The sequence below is a fragment of the Dasypus novemcinctus genome, chromosome 7 (assembly GCF_030445035.2).
Source record: "Dasypus novemcinctus isolate mDasNov1 chromosome 7, mDasNov1.1.hap2, whole genome shotgun sequence".
Classification (NCBI taxonomy): Eukaryota; Metazoa; Chordata; class Mammalia; order Cingulata; family Dasypodidae; genus Dasypus; species Dasypus novemcinctus.
Genome location: NC_080679.1, coordinates 6,360,732 through 6,376,775, shown reverse-complemented (window position 1 = coordinate 6,376,775; position 16,044 = coordinate 6,360,732). Strand labels below are relative to the sequence as shown.

Genomic DNA, 16,044 nt, shown 5'->3' with positions numbered 1-16,044 from the left:
AAATGCCAGAACCAAAAAGAGTGAGGCGTGAAGGTACAAAGGGGCACACAAGGTGGCAGGTTTGTGACACGCAGCCTCGCTCTGTAAACCACGCGTGAAGCAAAAGCAAGCCCGCAGGAAAGGCTCAGTTCTCGGGTCTCCACATGTGGAAACCCAGCCGCAGGCTCCGGCACTATTTCGAGTCTTGCCCTTATTCTCTATTAACATCTGCCCTGTCCCGCTAATGAAAACCTGCTGCCTGCCAACCCCCAACCTCAGACTGGACAAGCCCAGGGACAGTCAATTAGCAGGACTTCCAGCCAGACCGAAGGCTGCGTCGTGACACACGCTCTCCCACAGCCGTGCACCAGCCGGCGGCTGCAAACAGGACTCCGAGCCGGCCAGGCTCACCTTCAGAGTAGCCCGTGCCACCCGAGAACGTGTCCCTGCAAACGGCACCTTCTCCCCCCACCCAAATCAGAAAAACACTGTCATCCCCAAACCGTCATGGCTGCCTCTTCCCCTCCAAGCCCTGGGCCACCCCAAGACCCTTCCTGGGTGCTGGGCTTCTCTGCCCCAGCTGGAGCCCTCTTGCCAGGGCAGCCCCCCTTTCCTCCTCACCTTGGCTCAAGGCTCTGGTTTCTCCAACATTTTCTTAGGCTGCGCCCAGGGCCCCCTCCATGGGCACGTGGCCCATCCAGCCATAGATGGTAAACTATCTTGACATATTTAACAACGTTTGGGCAAGCCCCCCACTCCATTTTCATTTTGCACTGGCCCACAAATAATATCACTGGTCCTGGCTGCTGCTGTTGCCAGAGTCTTCTGTCTAGAGCAGGCAGCTTTTCAAGACAGTGATGCGTCTTTTGCAGACTGCACAGGGGCTGCCTGGTCAGGGCTTGGGTAACCGTATGGGGCGGGGGCACACTGGCAACACAAGTAGGCTAGAACATTGGCCATCTTTGCGAAAGTTATTAAGCACCTACTATGTTTTTCATCCTTTATCTTTGCTTTTTCCTTCCAGGAGGATGCTAATCTCCATGTTTACACTGAAGACTGGGGCTTAGAGAGTTATTGGCTCAAGTCACACAGCTGCTCAGGGGCATCCTAGTGCTTAAGGCACCCACCCCCCTGAAGGTGAAACAGAGAGGACAACGAGAGCAACTTGTAATACTCCGTGACAGCTTGTCAATCACAGTCAACGGCCCGAATCTGGAGGTGTTTAGGAATCAGATAAGGGGCCCGTGACATTGAGCAAAGACACAGCACTTGGAGGCAGATAAACGTGGACCTGGACCTGCTGCCCCCTCCCATGGGAAGATCAGTTAATTGCTCTAAACCCCAGTTTCTTCACCTATAAAAGGAGAACAATAATAACAATAAAACCTCCCTTCTGTGAGGGTTATGTGGCAGCCTCGTGCTAAATGCTCAACACAGACTGGAGAGGACGTGAATTACAACTACCACTCTTTTCCAAGGTGCGTGAGCCACCACAGTTCGGGAAGTATTGACTGCCGAGCCCCCTTCTGGAAGAGTCTGAACATGTGCTGAACTTACTGGCTCTGAGAAGAAAGCTCTTGCACTTTCCTCAACCCAGCATGTCCCAAACGTATTTGTCATGAAAATCCTTTTTCAAAGATACCTGTTAACATCCCATGACACGAGTTGCACAGAGCACCCCTGGGGAGCAGGAGACCCGTCCTTCCTGCATCCTTCCCGCATCTGAGCTTCCTAAAAGAATCCGCAGTTCTGAAGCACCCGCTAAAGGCAGCACGGCCTGCCCAGCCTCCCCCAACCAAGACCAGGGCGGGTGGCAGATGTCTGTTCTATCAGACTCTTTTAGTTGCCAAGAGAGACCCTGATCCCTGCCCTGAGGATGGAGTTAACCACCTCCCAGTGACAGAGTGAGGGGCTAGGAATATAAATTCTCTTCTAGAAATCTGTATCACCTGCAGGGCCAATGCTGTCACCAGCACAAACCTTCAAGGCGCCAGCTGATCTTATTGGTTGTTTTTCCTTCGTGTGTGTTTTCCAGAAATACTATATGATTTTGAACTAATACAACATAGACAGTTAAGTGGGAAATTCCATTGGGTTTTTAAAAAGGGAGATGCACTTACTCTAGGGAGACTGGCTCACCATCATAATTTACATTTCACTGTCATGGTTTGGTTTTAAGGTTCAAGGAAAGGCCTGGTAGTGAATTCCATGCAAAGGCATTTGGCATCAGTATGAGTGAAAATCAAAACACCTTCCTCTCTGCCTTTCAAGTATATGTTGGGTTTTCCAATGTGAATTTTTCCATTTTATAATCCTGAAAGTCCAAATGCTTATAAATTGGTTTGCTATCCTCGGCCTTGGCAAGGGTTTGGTCTCCCCTGGGAGCACTAGAGGGACCCAGAGTGAACTGGCACGTGAGCTGGCTTGAGCAACACCCCACCGTTGAGAACTTGGGAAGACTAACAAGACTACATGCTACCCAGGAAGAAAGAGGGCCAGGAAAATTCACCCACCAGTTCTTCAAAGCATGGGTAACTCTGTACACCCAAAATGTAGCCATTGATTTAACAGATATGCTGTAATGTGGCATGCCCTTGTAGGTGAGATAGAGTTTAGAAGCTAAAAGGGGAAAAATGAACAACTAAACATTTTGGTCCACATATGTGCTTGGACCCCTGTGCTATATTTAAATAACATGAAATCCATCCTTGCTCCAAAATAAATTTTGGAAAGGAAGACTTCTATGGCAGCAAGATGTTAAGGTTTAGAAAGAAGATTTGAGTCAGATGAAAGTGAAAAAGAATCTGATGAAACATACAGATGTGACACAGAAGTTTTCTGCCCCCCAAGTGGTATCATCAGAGCGGTAAAATCAGCCACACCGAAGGCCTACGCTTCAGTACCTCTTGACAAGCTGCTGACCTGGTAGTTCTGTGCATCATTGTCAACTGGACAATGCAAGAATTCCATTGTCTGCACACAGACAGTGCAGCCAATGAGAAAGACGGTCCCGTTCTCTCAACCCCGACACCTAGAGATGGGTGGTGTAGGAAAGTCTTTCTGGCTAGAGGCAGGGAACTGGTGTCCAGACAGACCACTGAGCAAATGGCAAGGAGGGCCAAGGAGAACAAAGGGCAGCCCCTCAGTGAGGCCCCAGGTCAGGGCCAAGTGGATGCCCAGGAAACCTGGAGCTGAGCCCTGTCCTCCTGCATAATTCCCTCCTGCCGAGTTCAGGGGGGAGCTGGGGTGGAAACTGCAGCCCAGCTGTGCAGAGGGGCAGGCCACTGAGTGCGGGTCCTCCGCATGGCGGAACAGAGGAGGATAAAACCATGAACAAGGGAAGCAATCGCTTTGCATTTCAAGGAAAATCAACAAAAAGTATCACCTGTGGTGAAACTCCCCTGCTCTGCAATTCAGATTCAGGGAGCTTGAAAATGCAATGGCATTGGCTAAACCAGGACCCTCTGTCCCTGCAACTTTTTCTTGGACATGGATGAGCAGTGAGGAGGAAATGTTGTTATAATGATATTTAGGAGGCCAGTCACCCGAATAACAGACTGCGTTCTCCAATAAAGCGACCGTGAGTGGTGAGCATGACCACATTGCAGAAGTAGAGTCCAATTGTCCAGGCTTAAAATGGTCAACTCGGCTGGACACTGAGATATACTACCCAGAAGAGCCATCGTCAACTCCTAGTGCTTGCATCCAGTGGTTTGGTCCCAGCCACATCGGTGCTCGTGGCACTTCCCAGAGGTGGGGTGGAACCTCGGTGCCCGGCTGTGCAGTCCACTGTCTCCACCCAGGATGACCCCAAGGTGCCCACAGCCCAGCAGCCTGCCCCAGCCGTGCTCTCAGAATCCCTTGCACCCATGCTGTGCCCTGGGAATCATCCAGGCCCTCCCCTCAAGCCTACCTTCCTTCTGCATAACTGGCTAGATGTGTTCCTGAGTTTTTTGGGTTTTTTTTCAATTGAAAGCTGGGGAGAGGGTGCAGCTCAGTGGTTGAGTGCCTGCTTCCCATGTACTAGGTCTGGGGTTCAATCCCCAGTACCTCCTTAAAAAAAAAATGGAAAGCAAATGCAGTGTCTGTGATTTTGTATGTGTGCCCTCAACTAATTGATGATCTCTATCCTTTCGATTGATGTAAAAGTGCATTGTGGGGAAGCAACTTTGGCTCAATCAGATGAGCTCCCATCTACCATATAGGAGGCCCACAGTTCGCGTCCGGGAGCCTCCTTGGAAAGATAGATTCGCCCACATGCTGTGGAGTGCTGCGCAGCCTGCAGATGCCCCGGAGAGCCAACTCAGCAAGGTGACACAACAAAAAGAAGGGAGACAAGCAAGAACACAGAAGAGCCAGCAGCAAATGACACAGAGAGCAGACAGCAAGCAAGTCGCAAGGGAGAGGGGAATAAAGAAATACAGACACAGAAGAACGTACAGAGAATGGACACAGAGAGCAGACAGCACGCAAAAAGCTGCAAGGTGGGGGGATATTTTTAAAAGTGCATTGTGCATGTGCTATTCTTGATTCTTTCTATTAAAATTGTAGATCAGTTTTTTATTAACAAATCAATTTTATCGATACATATTAATAAAGCATACAATTCATCCAATGTGTACAATCAATAGTATTTGGTATAATCACATAGTTGTGCATTCATCACTTCAAGAAGATCAGATTTTTTAATCAGAAATAAACATCCTACTAGAACATTATTTTTAAGGGAAATTGGGTCTGCCCGCTTCATTGAAATTTACCAAATTCTTCCCAGGAATATGGCCTGTCCTTTGCAAACTAACTTGTAATATTATAATGGTCTAGACCAATTTGCTAATGTGGGGTCTACGTATGCAAAGGACCTGTGACCTTCCACAGTTGTGTGCAAAATTGTGTCTGTGTGATTTTTCTGGGAATGGGGACCCTGTTCATAGGCAATTCTAAAAGACATCGACCATCCCTGCCCCCCCAAAGTGCAGGTGGCATGCTTCAATCAAAGCTGGTAGTATAAATCCTTTCCAGGGGTTCAGTCAATTCATTTAAATATTTGACCTATGTATGAAATGCAAGATTTTCAATGTTCTTTATTTGAGAACTAGAGCACAAGCATTTTCAAGAATCTCATCGCGAAGCACTGGGCTGCGTAATCTACATGGGACCGCGGGACACAAGCAGAGAGCTGCCTGCGCACGGCTGGCGTCGCCTAGGGCAGAGCGCAGCCTCCTCTGCAGACGCTGGCGGAGAAGGCAGGGAGAAGCCTGCTCTCAAAGTGCGGCCTGTTAAGCCGCTGGGGCTCAGCCTTCTTTGCCACACACACACTCCCCCCCTGTGCCTGGAACGGCACCGGAGCTGATTTCTTTGAACCCACTAATCCTGTTGTATGCTAAACACTGAGCAGTTCCAAAATACTTGAGCAGTCCTGTCTAGGGTCAACCTGATCTGTGTCGGAATATGATGAATTCTGCCACATCTCTTCAAGCGACTGCTCGCTGATTTCAGCCATCAGCTCAGGAGAATGAATTTTAGATGGGTCAAAAAATCCTATGGAAAGATTTTTGTTTCCAAGACATCGATCTTTAAAAGGGTAGCTCCCTAAAAGAAGTGCTTCCCCTTGGGACAGAAAGTAATGAAACATATATATATATATATATAATTCCTGTGTACTGTATATATATACAGGTTGTAAGGAGAGGGGAGGGAGAGAAAAGGAGAGAGGAGAAGAAAAATGAGGAAAGAGGAGGGGGAAGTGGGAAGGGGGGAGAGGTGAGAGGAAGGGGAGAGAAGGGAGAGGAGGAAAAGAAGGAGAAGGAAACAGAGGAGGGGGAGGATGTGGGAGAAGACGGGGAGGGGAGCTCATCAAACTGAAAAGGACAGAAGCTCTGCCTGTGCAGACAGGGTGGCCAGGGGCCAGAGGTGACTAACACCCAGGCCCCGCCCGGGCCCAGCTGAGCTCCCAGGTGGGTGAAAGGCCCTGTGGCCACATCCCCTCCCCCTGCCATCAGGCTTAGGAATCACGTGGCTCAAGGGTTCCCAGGCCAGCTGGTGTTTTCCTTTGGGGTAAAATCTGTTCTACCATTTATCACGTCCTAGAGTCCGAGTTTTTAACACAGAATTTTCCGGTGGCAAATGTGGGAGCTCTTTTTCACTTCGATTATTAAAAGATATCAAACACCATCTCCCCAGGTGATTGCCCGCCCTGTCCATTTTAATGACACCGGCCCAAGGCCAGAGCGCTCAAGGGTGTCCACCGACTTGCGTGAAGCCCGCACTCCCAGGAGGCCAGCAGGCGCCGTGGGAAGTCCGGGGAGGCGGTGCGATTTGCCCAAGGTCACGTCCACAAGCCAGGACCGAAGCAGGATCCTACGCAATGCCGGGATTCCCAAGCCCACGAGAAGAACCCTAGGAAACCCCGGGCCTGTGCCAGATCTGGCCCAGCTCCCCGAGAAACTGGCGCTGTCTTTTTGGGGAAAAATAGACTTTCTGGCTGTTAACAAAGTACAGATTCTGTATCCGATCTGTTCTTCCAAATAAGATTAAATTTAAAAAGAAGTCAAAATTGGTTTTTTAGACTCCTTGGGGAAGAGGATCATATATTTGACGTTCCAAAGGCAAAGCATTCAATAACAGGAATGCATTCCATTTTCATTCTTATGTCCCTGTGTAGCAGTATTCGTTCTTTTTTCACTCTCCCATTTAGTAGCTGTCTACTTGAAACTTAGAGCGATGCCTCTCATTATAAAGGTCGCCCTATGTGGCCTTTCTCTCAAAATCATATTTAATCGTATTCCAAAGACTTCCCCAAGCTATTTTGCAAAATTAGTTTTCATTAAGCCTATTCAAAAGCTCTCCCCCCCCCCCACCCCCCCTTTTTCCACGTCTGGAAATCTTTTTTAAGAAAAAAAAAAACATACACATGCACACAAGGAAATAATTTTCAAGCAAAGGCTTAAATACATCCAGAGCTCCCATTTTGAAGCCTTTTATTTGGGCTTCTGCAAGCACTGCTTCTTTTAAAATTGGACCATTCCTCCTAGCAACTTCTGAGACTTCTTCTTTTAACCCCTAACTGTCCAGTTAGGAGTTACGGGAGCTGCAGAAATAGCCAGAGACCCCAGGAAGGGAGCGGAGACCCACCCACCGCGGAGTTTTCACCACAGAGTAGAAAGAACCACAGTGGTCTCAAGCCCACAGCATCTGTCCTCCCTTTAACACCCGCTCCTTGACGGTGAGGATGGGTGCAGCCTCGTTCTCTTTTTCTTACTCTTTCTTCCCTTTCTTGCCTGAGCCCTGGGAAAGGACTCCCATCCTTGTCCTCAAAAGGGAAGCCTGGAGAGAGTTTATTAAATGGTCCAGTTCAGGGGGAGATGAGCTGGTATTTAACACAGGTTGTTGCCATTTGAAAGACTTGGAGGAGCCTCAGAAGTAAATTACTAGGAAGGACTCTAAGAAAATCCCTCCAAAGGAAGATATCAGAAACTGGGGAGTTTTCACCTCGGTTTTGCCATTTATTTTACAGCCTCAGCCTCACATTTCTGTTGGATGAAAGTCCTCTAAAGGGCAAAAAAGAGCAGCAAGGCACACATGTCCACCAGCAATGGGCTCTTGGACTCGGCATCCTAACGTGGTTCCAGCGATCACAAGAGTTGAAGACGCTGCTGGTGCAGGTGTGGTGACCTTCAGGTACCCAGCCCCTGGGTACCCACCGAATGTGGGACATTCAGCCGCCGACGATGGCCCGTCAGCCCCTCCTGATAACACCAAACAAAACAAAACCTTTCCAGCAGCTGATGCCTTATAATAAAGCAATCAAGCAATCAAGAAAGGCAGGGTTTGGGCAACCCTCGCCGCTGCCCTCCTCTGTAAATAAGGGGTGCTGTGAGAAGGGGCTGAGCTCGGCTCAAGGCTGCTCAATGTCTGTTTCCTTGCCCTTGTAAAGACGACTTTAAGAGCTTCCCGAGAAATGCCCAGATATTTGGAAATTTCTTTACAAACATATTCTCAGGGTCCAAGACAATAACCAGGAGGCGGAAGTTCCCGTATCTGCAATACTGTGAACAGCTAGGCTCCGCCACCCAAGTATGGAAAGCATCTGCATGTGTGGACAAGGCTGTCTCCATTTAGAGTCTGCTCGTTGTAAATGTCACGCTGAGATTAGTGCCGGTTTAACATGAAGGAAGAGAGTACATTACCAAGAAAAGCTTCAAAAGAAATCACACGTGCTTCAAGATGTGTTCAATTGTGGCAAATGTACCACACTAATAGAGGACGTTGTTAATGTGGGAAACTGTGGGAGGGCCAGGAAGCAGGACATATGGGAATTTCTTATATTTTTTTACATAACATTTATGTAATCTGTTTCTTTTTTAAAAAAATAAATAAATAAAAAAGAAATGGCACAAACATCCATTTGATTCCGTCCCGTAATATATTTCTCTGCCAGATCCACGTTAGTGTTCAGCAGTTACTCTCTCTTCCTTTCTTAGCCACCGATTTCAGGATTCCTGACCTTTCCAAAGCCACAGTGTTCTGTTATGAAAGTGTTAAAACAGAGTGGCTGAAATAGTCTCATGTTGTAAGGGAAAACTAAACATTTGTGTTTGTTTTCTAATCGGGTTCATAATCAAGTACTATTTAAAATCACGACTCAAAAAACGTAAGTTTGAAATATGATAAAATGTCACCAACTCTGGGTTTACCGTAAGATCCTGGAAAATCTCTGCTTTTTTACAACCCTTTCGGTAATAGGCAGTGACTCTCTTCCAGCTTCAATTTTTTCGTGTGTAAAATAAGGATAAAGAAGGATAACTGCCTCTGGTCCCCCAGCATCAGTTAGCCTAAGGTTTGACAGGGAAAACTTTCCTGCTGTCGGCAGTGGAGACCCCCGATGGGCACCTGTGGGCTGCGCTGAGCTGGCGCTGGGTGCCACGCCAGGCTGCTGCATCAGCAAGTGAAGATTCCAGAAGTGAAAATCCAGTTTCCTGGAACGGCTTCCCTCGAGACCTGAGTCATCTCCAGCTGCTGTTCAAGTTTTAATTTTGAAATTGAACCAACTCTTCAGTTTCCTTCCAGGGGCCAAGTCCTGATGGTTTTGGATTTATAACAATCAAACGTGTAGCAAACCCAGGTGATTTTACAGAAATGGTGCCACTTGTACTTTTCTCTAGCCACTCCTAACTCTTAAATATATCTCCGTGTTTCTTGAGTCTTAAAGTCAGGGGAACAGCAAGATTGTGCTGTGCTAAACGCAACCAGTCCCCTGAAAGAGATGAACAATTTGCCTTTGGGAGATGGTTTGGCAGAACTTTTAGTATTTGTTTCATTTTTCTTCTTTCTCTTTTCTGTCCAGATTTTTTTTACCAACAATTATCCCTCTGCTAAATAGAGTTAAACTGCTATTCCAATGGTCTCCAAAGAAGACATAAATAAAAAGAAATCTCTGTCTTCATATGGTACTTTAAAATATACTTTTAAAGGCGGTCCCTCCCTCTGATGTACTGGTCCCAAATAGTTGTCTGTTGTAAGACATTGTGTTTGAAGCACCAGGCTGTGCTGGAGGAGAGCCCTGGAAATGTCAGGACGTTGATTGACCTCTCTGGATTTCTGTTTCTCCTACTGAAATAAAAAGGGTCTGAAGAAAGCACCCACCAATGTAGTAATGGTTCGATATTTCACATAGCCAAGTGGCAATCCAGAAAGGCCTGCTGTCCCCATCCCCTAACCCCCAAGCTCAGTCCACGGAGGACAAAGAGACCAACTAAAAACTGGCATCCTTTGCGCTGAGCCGGAATTCTTTAACTCAAGGTCCTAACAGCAGCTCCCTCAGGCCAGCGATGATATGTCTGAGAGCCAGTTATACTTGTTTATTAACAATTATTAAGAATAGGACTTTCAAAAGTTACAGTTTGCGTGAATTTTTAAAAATATGTTAAAAGCAAGTTGTCTAGTAGGGGGAAATAGCCAAGGGAAAGTAGTGAAAAACTTGGGAGTTATTGGATCTCTTAAAGCTCTTCTAATTCTAAAATTCAAAACTTCTACATGGATACAGTGTGGCATGTTATGCAAACTTTCTTTGGTTCCAAGCACTTATTGTTAATTTAAATTTTTTTATTAGATGTGAGTAAAACGTTTCTTTCAAAAGTTCTTGTTTTCTTAACGCCCTTGTAATGCAATTGTTTTATAGTGCAGAATGCCTTATTTCAATGGGCTTAATTTCATCTCCATACACTCTAGCTACACATAAGGAGAAGAAAAGCAATCCTCTGAGTGGATGTCCGTTTCAGATAATATGGAAGGCACATTTTTTTCACAAGTGGATGAATTGAAACAGTCCCTAGGTCAGTACTAAATTCAGTCACGAGTTGTGTTGAGACCGGCATCAACCGACTGGCCACATATCCTGGACCCCACCTGCAGGCACCCACCCTGCAGGCACACCCCTGCAGCCCTTGGAGATGTTTCAGGAGCTGGGAGGAATACACTGCCCTCTAGTGGAAATAAAACCAGCCTGCATTTCCAGTAACGTTTCTGTAGGGATGAATGCGCTACTCAAAATTTCATCTTCTTCCCAAAATAGACGTGTGACACCAAAAGGTAGGAAAACTTATATTTTCTAAAATTAACTTAAAGATTACCTGAATGACAGGATTCCTCTTTGCAAACCAGGACGCTGCATGTGTTTCTTGAGATTGAGGCACATATTCATTTTCAAAAATGGGATTGTCTCCCAAAATGTTTACATAAATGGAGAAAATATATCTAGGAACGAAGAGAGCCTCCTTTGTCTAATTTACAGCTGTGAGAAAAAAGCAGGAGTTGTAGAGCTTTCCTGCTTTAAAATTTTAATCATTTCGAGCTTTCCTTTCCTTAGCCAGAGCTACTAACAGATTTTTTTAAATGTCAGGTCACCCTTCAAATCGTCAACTATTTATGTAGTAGCGGTGGTTTTTTTTACTGCCCACTTTCCACAGCTAAGCCACCACTGTACGTCGCTGTGGAAAACTGTGCGAGGAACACGACGTCCCGCCCGGGCAGGGAACTGCCTTTGAAGCTTCCCCAGGAGATCCCAAATACTCAGCTACTTCTGCAAAAGGAACCCTGACAGAAACCGATTTCCCAATAAAACTTTCGGCTAAACTCATTAGCATGCCTGCAAGAAAGCCTAATGCAACCGAATGTGTTACTTGCCACTGAATTTTAAATTCTCAATGTGGAATTTCACATGCAAGTGGGTGGTGAAGCAGACAGCTAGTGGAAACTACACTTTATCCAGTTGTCCCAAAGCTTCGAGCAATGAAATAAATGAAGCCTCCACGGCAAAAACTCTCCGCCAGCTTTCAGAGCCTGGGTGGCCAGCCGTAGGCTCCTGCCCCAAAACCAGGCCAGGATGGAAGGCTTCGCCGGAATCACAAATAATAAATTGATCGACTAGAGGCGCATCTTCCTATTTTTTCTTCTGGACATATTAAATTCAAATATTTAAAATCATGAAAGGCACTTAGGATGAGAGCATGAGATGTAATGAATCTAATTACTTCGGAAATAAAGGGAGGTAGAGACAGTTTCTATTTAGAAAAATGCTTATCACATATCAAAAATTTCATTAAGACCCCAGATTTGAATACTTGCCATATAGCCAATGAGCCGAGCCAAAGGCACAGTGGTGGGGGAGGGGGCACACCCCCTTCCCAAGTTGAAAGAAGTGTCTTGGCAAAAGGCTGATATTCTAGAGGCTTCCCCAGCCACCTCCCAGGAAGGCGTGGCCACACCCTCCCTGGCCTGAACAGCCGCTCTTCACCACTGGCTGCGGCACGCTTTTCCCATGTCCTCTTCCCCACCCAGCGTCCTCTTAAGGGGTTTCCACTGCCTCTTCAGGGGTTTCCTCCAGCCACGAGAGGTGAGAAGAAAAAAATAAACTCGAGGTAATGGAAATACTCGCCTAAACATGGCTGTTCCTACATCTCGCATTTCTACAAAAGTCCCCGGCCCTTCTTATGCCTTCACCCTCTGCTACAAACCCACCCAAGACCAGCACAGACTTCAGGCTTTTACTCGGGCCTCTGGTCCCAGAGCGGCCCGTGTGCGAGATGACTGCTCAGGTACCCGGCCACCCAGCCGAGGCTCTGTGCTGGGGGCCAGTGCACCTGCAGGACCCTTCTTTCTCCATTAGTGGGTAGAACCTTGGATACGGCAAACCAATTTTCACATTAGTCTTCATAGAACACAACAGGAGGGCATTATCTTCTGGGCGAACAAAGCAAATATCACATCCCAAGTCCAGCTGTCAAGCAGTTTGGGATCCCCCATGGCTCGGCTCATCGGCTTTCTTGGTCTTGTGAGCAGGAAAGGGTTTTACCACCATCTCAGCCACCTACTAGTTCTGTGACCTTGGCCATGTAATTAGCAGCTCAGGGAGTGACTACATCAGTGGCTTCCAACTGAGAATCTCTTCCATTATCTTGATCCCAGCCAAGAACTCAGAAGTTCCGATAATGTCAGCCACCGACCAGTTTTCTATATAATTTTGGTTAGGAGCGAACTAAAGCTCAGTTTAAAAGCCATTTTTCTTCTCTTTTTTTCCTTAAGTTTTGAGATCGGGCCATTGGGAATTTGGGGCTCCAGGCTAAGATAGGTGTGCAAGAGCTCTTAGCACACTTGCAGCTCCGAGGGCCTAGGGTCGCCCCTAGTGCGAGCCGATGAAAGGCAGCGAATGGGTCGGCGCGGCTCAGCGGCCCTAGGTCCCCGCTGGCAGCAGGGCGCACCCCTCTGCTCAGAGCTGTTGGTTCTTGGGGTCCAGAACAGCCTCCAGATTGGCTCCTCAGACCTGCTGTGAAAGGCTACCTTTCCTTCAGCCGCTCCCCAGTGCCCCGTCCAGGCCCGCTCCTGCTTGGGTCCCCGCTGGTTTTCTAGCTAGTGGGCCTTGACGCAGGTCCCCCAAACAGGCTGGGACCGCCAGGGACCCCCACCCGGCGGCCTGCCCCTGCTCGGCGGGGTCTACCCCCGTTCGTCCCCAGCCACGGGACAGCCCTTGGCCTCCCGGCTTGGCACCACCACATCTGGCAACGCGCGCCGCCCGAGGCCCCAGGCGCCCTGCCTTATCCACTCGGCAGGCTGCCCAGGCACCACATTCCTCCCCGGCCAAGCGCCGCAGCTCCTCGCGGCAACCCCCAAGGACGGGCGCCGACAGTGCCTTCGGGTTCCGACCGAGACACGGGCCCTGATGGTGACTCCTGAGCAGCTCTTGGCTTGGACCAAAAAGGCTCCGGCTGCCCCTCGAATGCGGGGCTGAGGCAGGCAATCACCAGAAACCCCCTAACCTGATGTCACCCCTCAGAGAGGGCAAAGAGAAAATCTCCAACTGTAGCTGCCCCGCAGGTAGCTCGTGTTCTCCTCGGCAGAGACACGTTCTCCAACAAGGCAGGTTCCGGTGGGGCAGCACAGGGACGAGCTGATGCTTGCCATCAGACACAGAAAAGCCAAGTACGCGGGTAGAAAGCCCACGGCAGCCCACGCCTGGAACCCGGTCACATGCTCAGGCAACCGGGGCCAAAGCAGACCGAGCAACACAAATCAGCTGAACCTTCCAGAGCCCTAAACCACGTACAGAACCAGGCTCTGCAGGAGCGCACCGAGAGGCTGCTAATCCCCCTGGAAACAGCCGGCGCAGGGTTTCCTTCGTGCAGGCAAACTTGGCGAAACAGAGGGGGCACCCTGCACTTACCCCTGAGCGCACTGAGGAATCCTAGGTCCCTGGGCGTCTCTGTTGGCTTACGTGTGCATCTGCCGCATCGTTCTCCGGCTGCGGGGCTCCTTCGCTTCCACCGGCCTTGCTGCACCGGAGGCGAGAGTCTCCTGGGCAGGAGAAGGAGGTTCAAGGGCAGCCGGGGAACTGGGAGAACTGAGCGGCGCCTGGTGGAGGCTGAGCTCTCCACTGGACCGGGGCCAGGGAGCCAGCCAGGGCTTCCTCCAGCTCCTCCCCCCGCCTCCCTCCCTCCCGCCCTCCCAGACCCCTCCTCTCCCCCCCTGGTGCGGGACTGACCCAAACCATAAATGAAAACCAGACTCCTGCGCTCTGTTGCTTCTGGCCGCCGTGGCAGGCTGATGTCACCCTCCGAGCGCCGTCTTCACCCCACGAGCCGTTAGCTGGACTCCCGCAAGCCCCAACTCTTGAAAAAAAGAAAAGGAAAATCAACCGCTGCCGCTCGTCACCTTTGGGGCTGGGCCTCTGGGGGCAGAGAGAACGAATGTTGGAATTTCTTCGTGGGTATCCATGGTTTTCCTGCAATGTTTTCCAACACCCTCTGGAAGGAAAACAGGAAATGCAACCCCCCCTCCACCCTCGCCACACCCTCCCTCTTCTCTTGAAGTTTCTGAATTGGGACTTCTCCTAAGAGTCCCCCTTTCAAATAGGAAAACCAGCCATTGAAATCGCTTTGGCTTGCCCTCCTCCAGAGCCCTGCCTGCCCGCCACACGGCAGCAAAGGGAGACTATGAATTTTTGAAAGTTCTGTGTAGATTCAGATTGTGAGGTTAGGGTCCCATTCTAGGTCACACCCAAGAGGAATAAAAGCGTTACCTTGCTCAGGTTTTCCAGAAACTTCTTCCCTAAGAATGGGTGTTTCTAGGAGGCTTTGCAAATTTCCCCACACTTGCTGGGTGGTGCACGGTCATGAGCATCCCCCTGCGAGGCCCTGCTCAGTAGATCGCTGTCGTTTTGTGCCCGAGGAAAGCAGGACCCATTCTACAGGTGAGAAGAGCACACGGCGCAGAGCAGGTGCGTGGCGCAGCCGACGCCCCGCCTTGGATTGGCGGTGGACCTCAGATGGGAGCCCGGGCCTCGGACTGCCCCGCGCTCTCCCGCTCCTGCCGCAGGACCTCGGTGCAAAGTCAGTTTCTGCAAACTAGCAGGAGTCCTCCAACGGCTGCTGGGGACTTCGAGAGCCTTCCAAAGCCCACTTTGAAGAGTAAAGACTGTTCTCCCCACGGATTTCAGAGAGAAGGAGAAGAGGCGCATGAGGGAGCCTCTTCTCCCCTCCAGCCATTCCCGGGCGCCTTTGCCCACGCGTGCGAGGGCTTGTGGGCAGTCTGCCCCCTGGGGTTCAGCTCCCAGCATGCAGGGCCGGGGAGCAGACCTGCTCACGCGGCTTGTGGCCTCTGAATGGGAAGGAAGACGAGAGCAGACGCACGGGGTGCGGGCCCACCTCGCTGGTGTGTGGAGGGGGCGAGTGCATCCCAGGTGGAGGTAGCTGGCCCTCCCACCCGGCCACGGCCGCTCTCCACGGGGCGGCACGGGTTTGGGCCCACGGGGTGCTGGGACATTCGCTACCACTTTTTGGTTAGAGTTTGCAAGTTCGGCACAAGGGAGAACAATTTCTCCGAGGCTCGTTGCCGGCCAGCAAGACAACCTTTGATTACAGCCTTGTGTTCCAAGCCGCTCGGCTCGCCATGCTGAGGTCCACTGAACGAGCGTGTCAGTTTGTATCCCCGCCGTGTGGTTCCTTTTCTCAAGTGCAAATGCGACTCTTGTTTTTCAAAATTGCCAAGAAGATACATTCCTTGGTGTTTTAAAAATTACTATTATTTACATTTCAAGAGTGGTCAATCATATAGAACAAGATTTAAAGAAAAAAACCCTGTGTCCCATACGGGACCTTACTCTTCAATGAGTAACTGTTACTCATCTGTTTTATTCCAGACCCTCTCCACCTCTGCCCATGGCTCTAGAAACACTAGAGAGAAAATTGGGGTCCCGACCAGCTTCGCACTCAATCATCAGGATTTGGGATTCTTACTTAAACTTCCGGTTCCTCTTGGGCACCTAGTCTAGGAGGAAACCACCTCCAAAAGCAGCTCTAAACCAAACATCAAGAGTCCTACATTTTGGGTCTTTACTGACTACCAACCATCTGCAGGGCCTCACGAGTCACAGAATCTCTGGACTCAGTTTCCCTTTCCTTACGGCATCCTTCCCTGTACTGAGAAAGTTAGAAAGTTAAAAACCACACTTCCCAGGGTCCCCTGTAGCTATGGCTCTGGGTGGGATTAGGTTTCCCACTTAGATGCGCTGGT

At 49.4% G+C, this 16,044-nt stretch overlaps 1 protein-coding gene across 6 annotated transcripts in view; it reads right to left on the bottom strand.

The window, feature by feature from the left end:
* Positions 1-14,127, bottom strand: part of COL6A3 (collagen type VI alpha 3 chain) — an 84,752-nt gene extending 70,625 nt beyond the window's left edge. For 2 of the 6 annotated variants that reach the window (XM_058299843.2, XM_058299844.2), the window contains exon 1: positions 13,697-13,908. The gene's annotated coding sequence lies outside the window, so the exon portion shown is untranslated. Of the gene's footprint in view, positions 1-13,696; positions 13,910-14,014 lie in introns of those variants that run through there. The other 4 variants (XM_058299841.2, XM_058299842.2, XM_058299845.2 and 1 more) reach the window with 4 other exon arrangements.
* Positions 14,128-16,044: the final 1,917 nt, after the last annotated feature.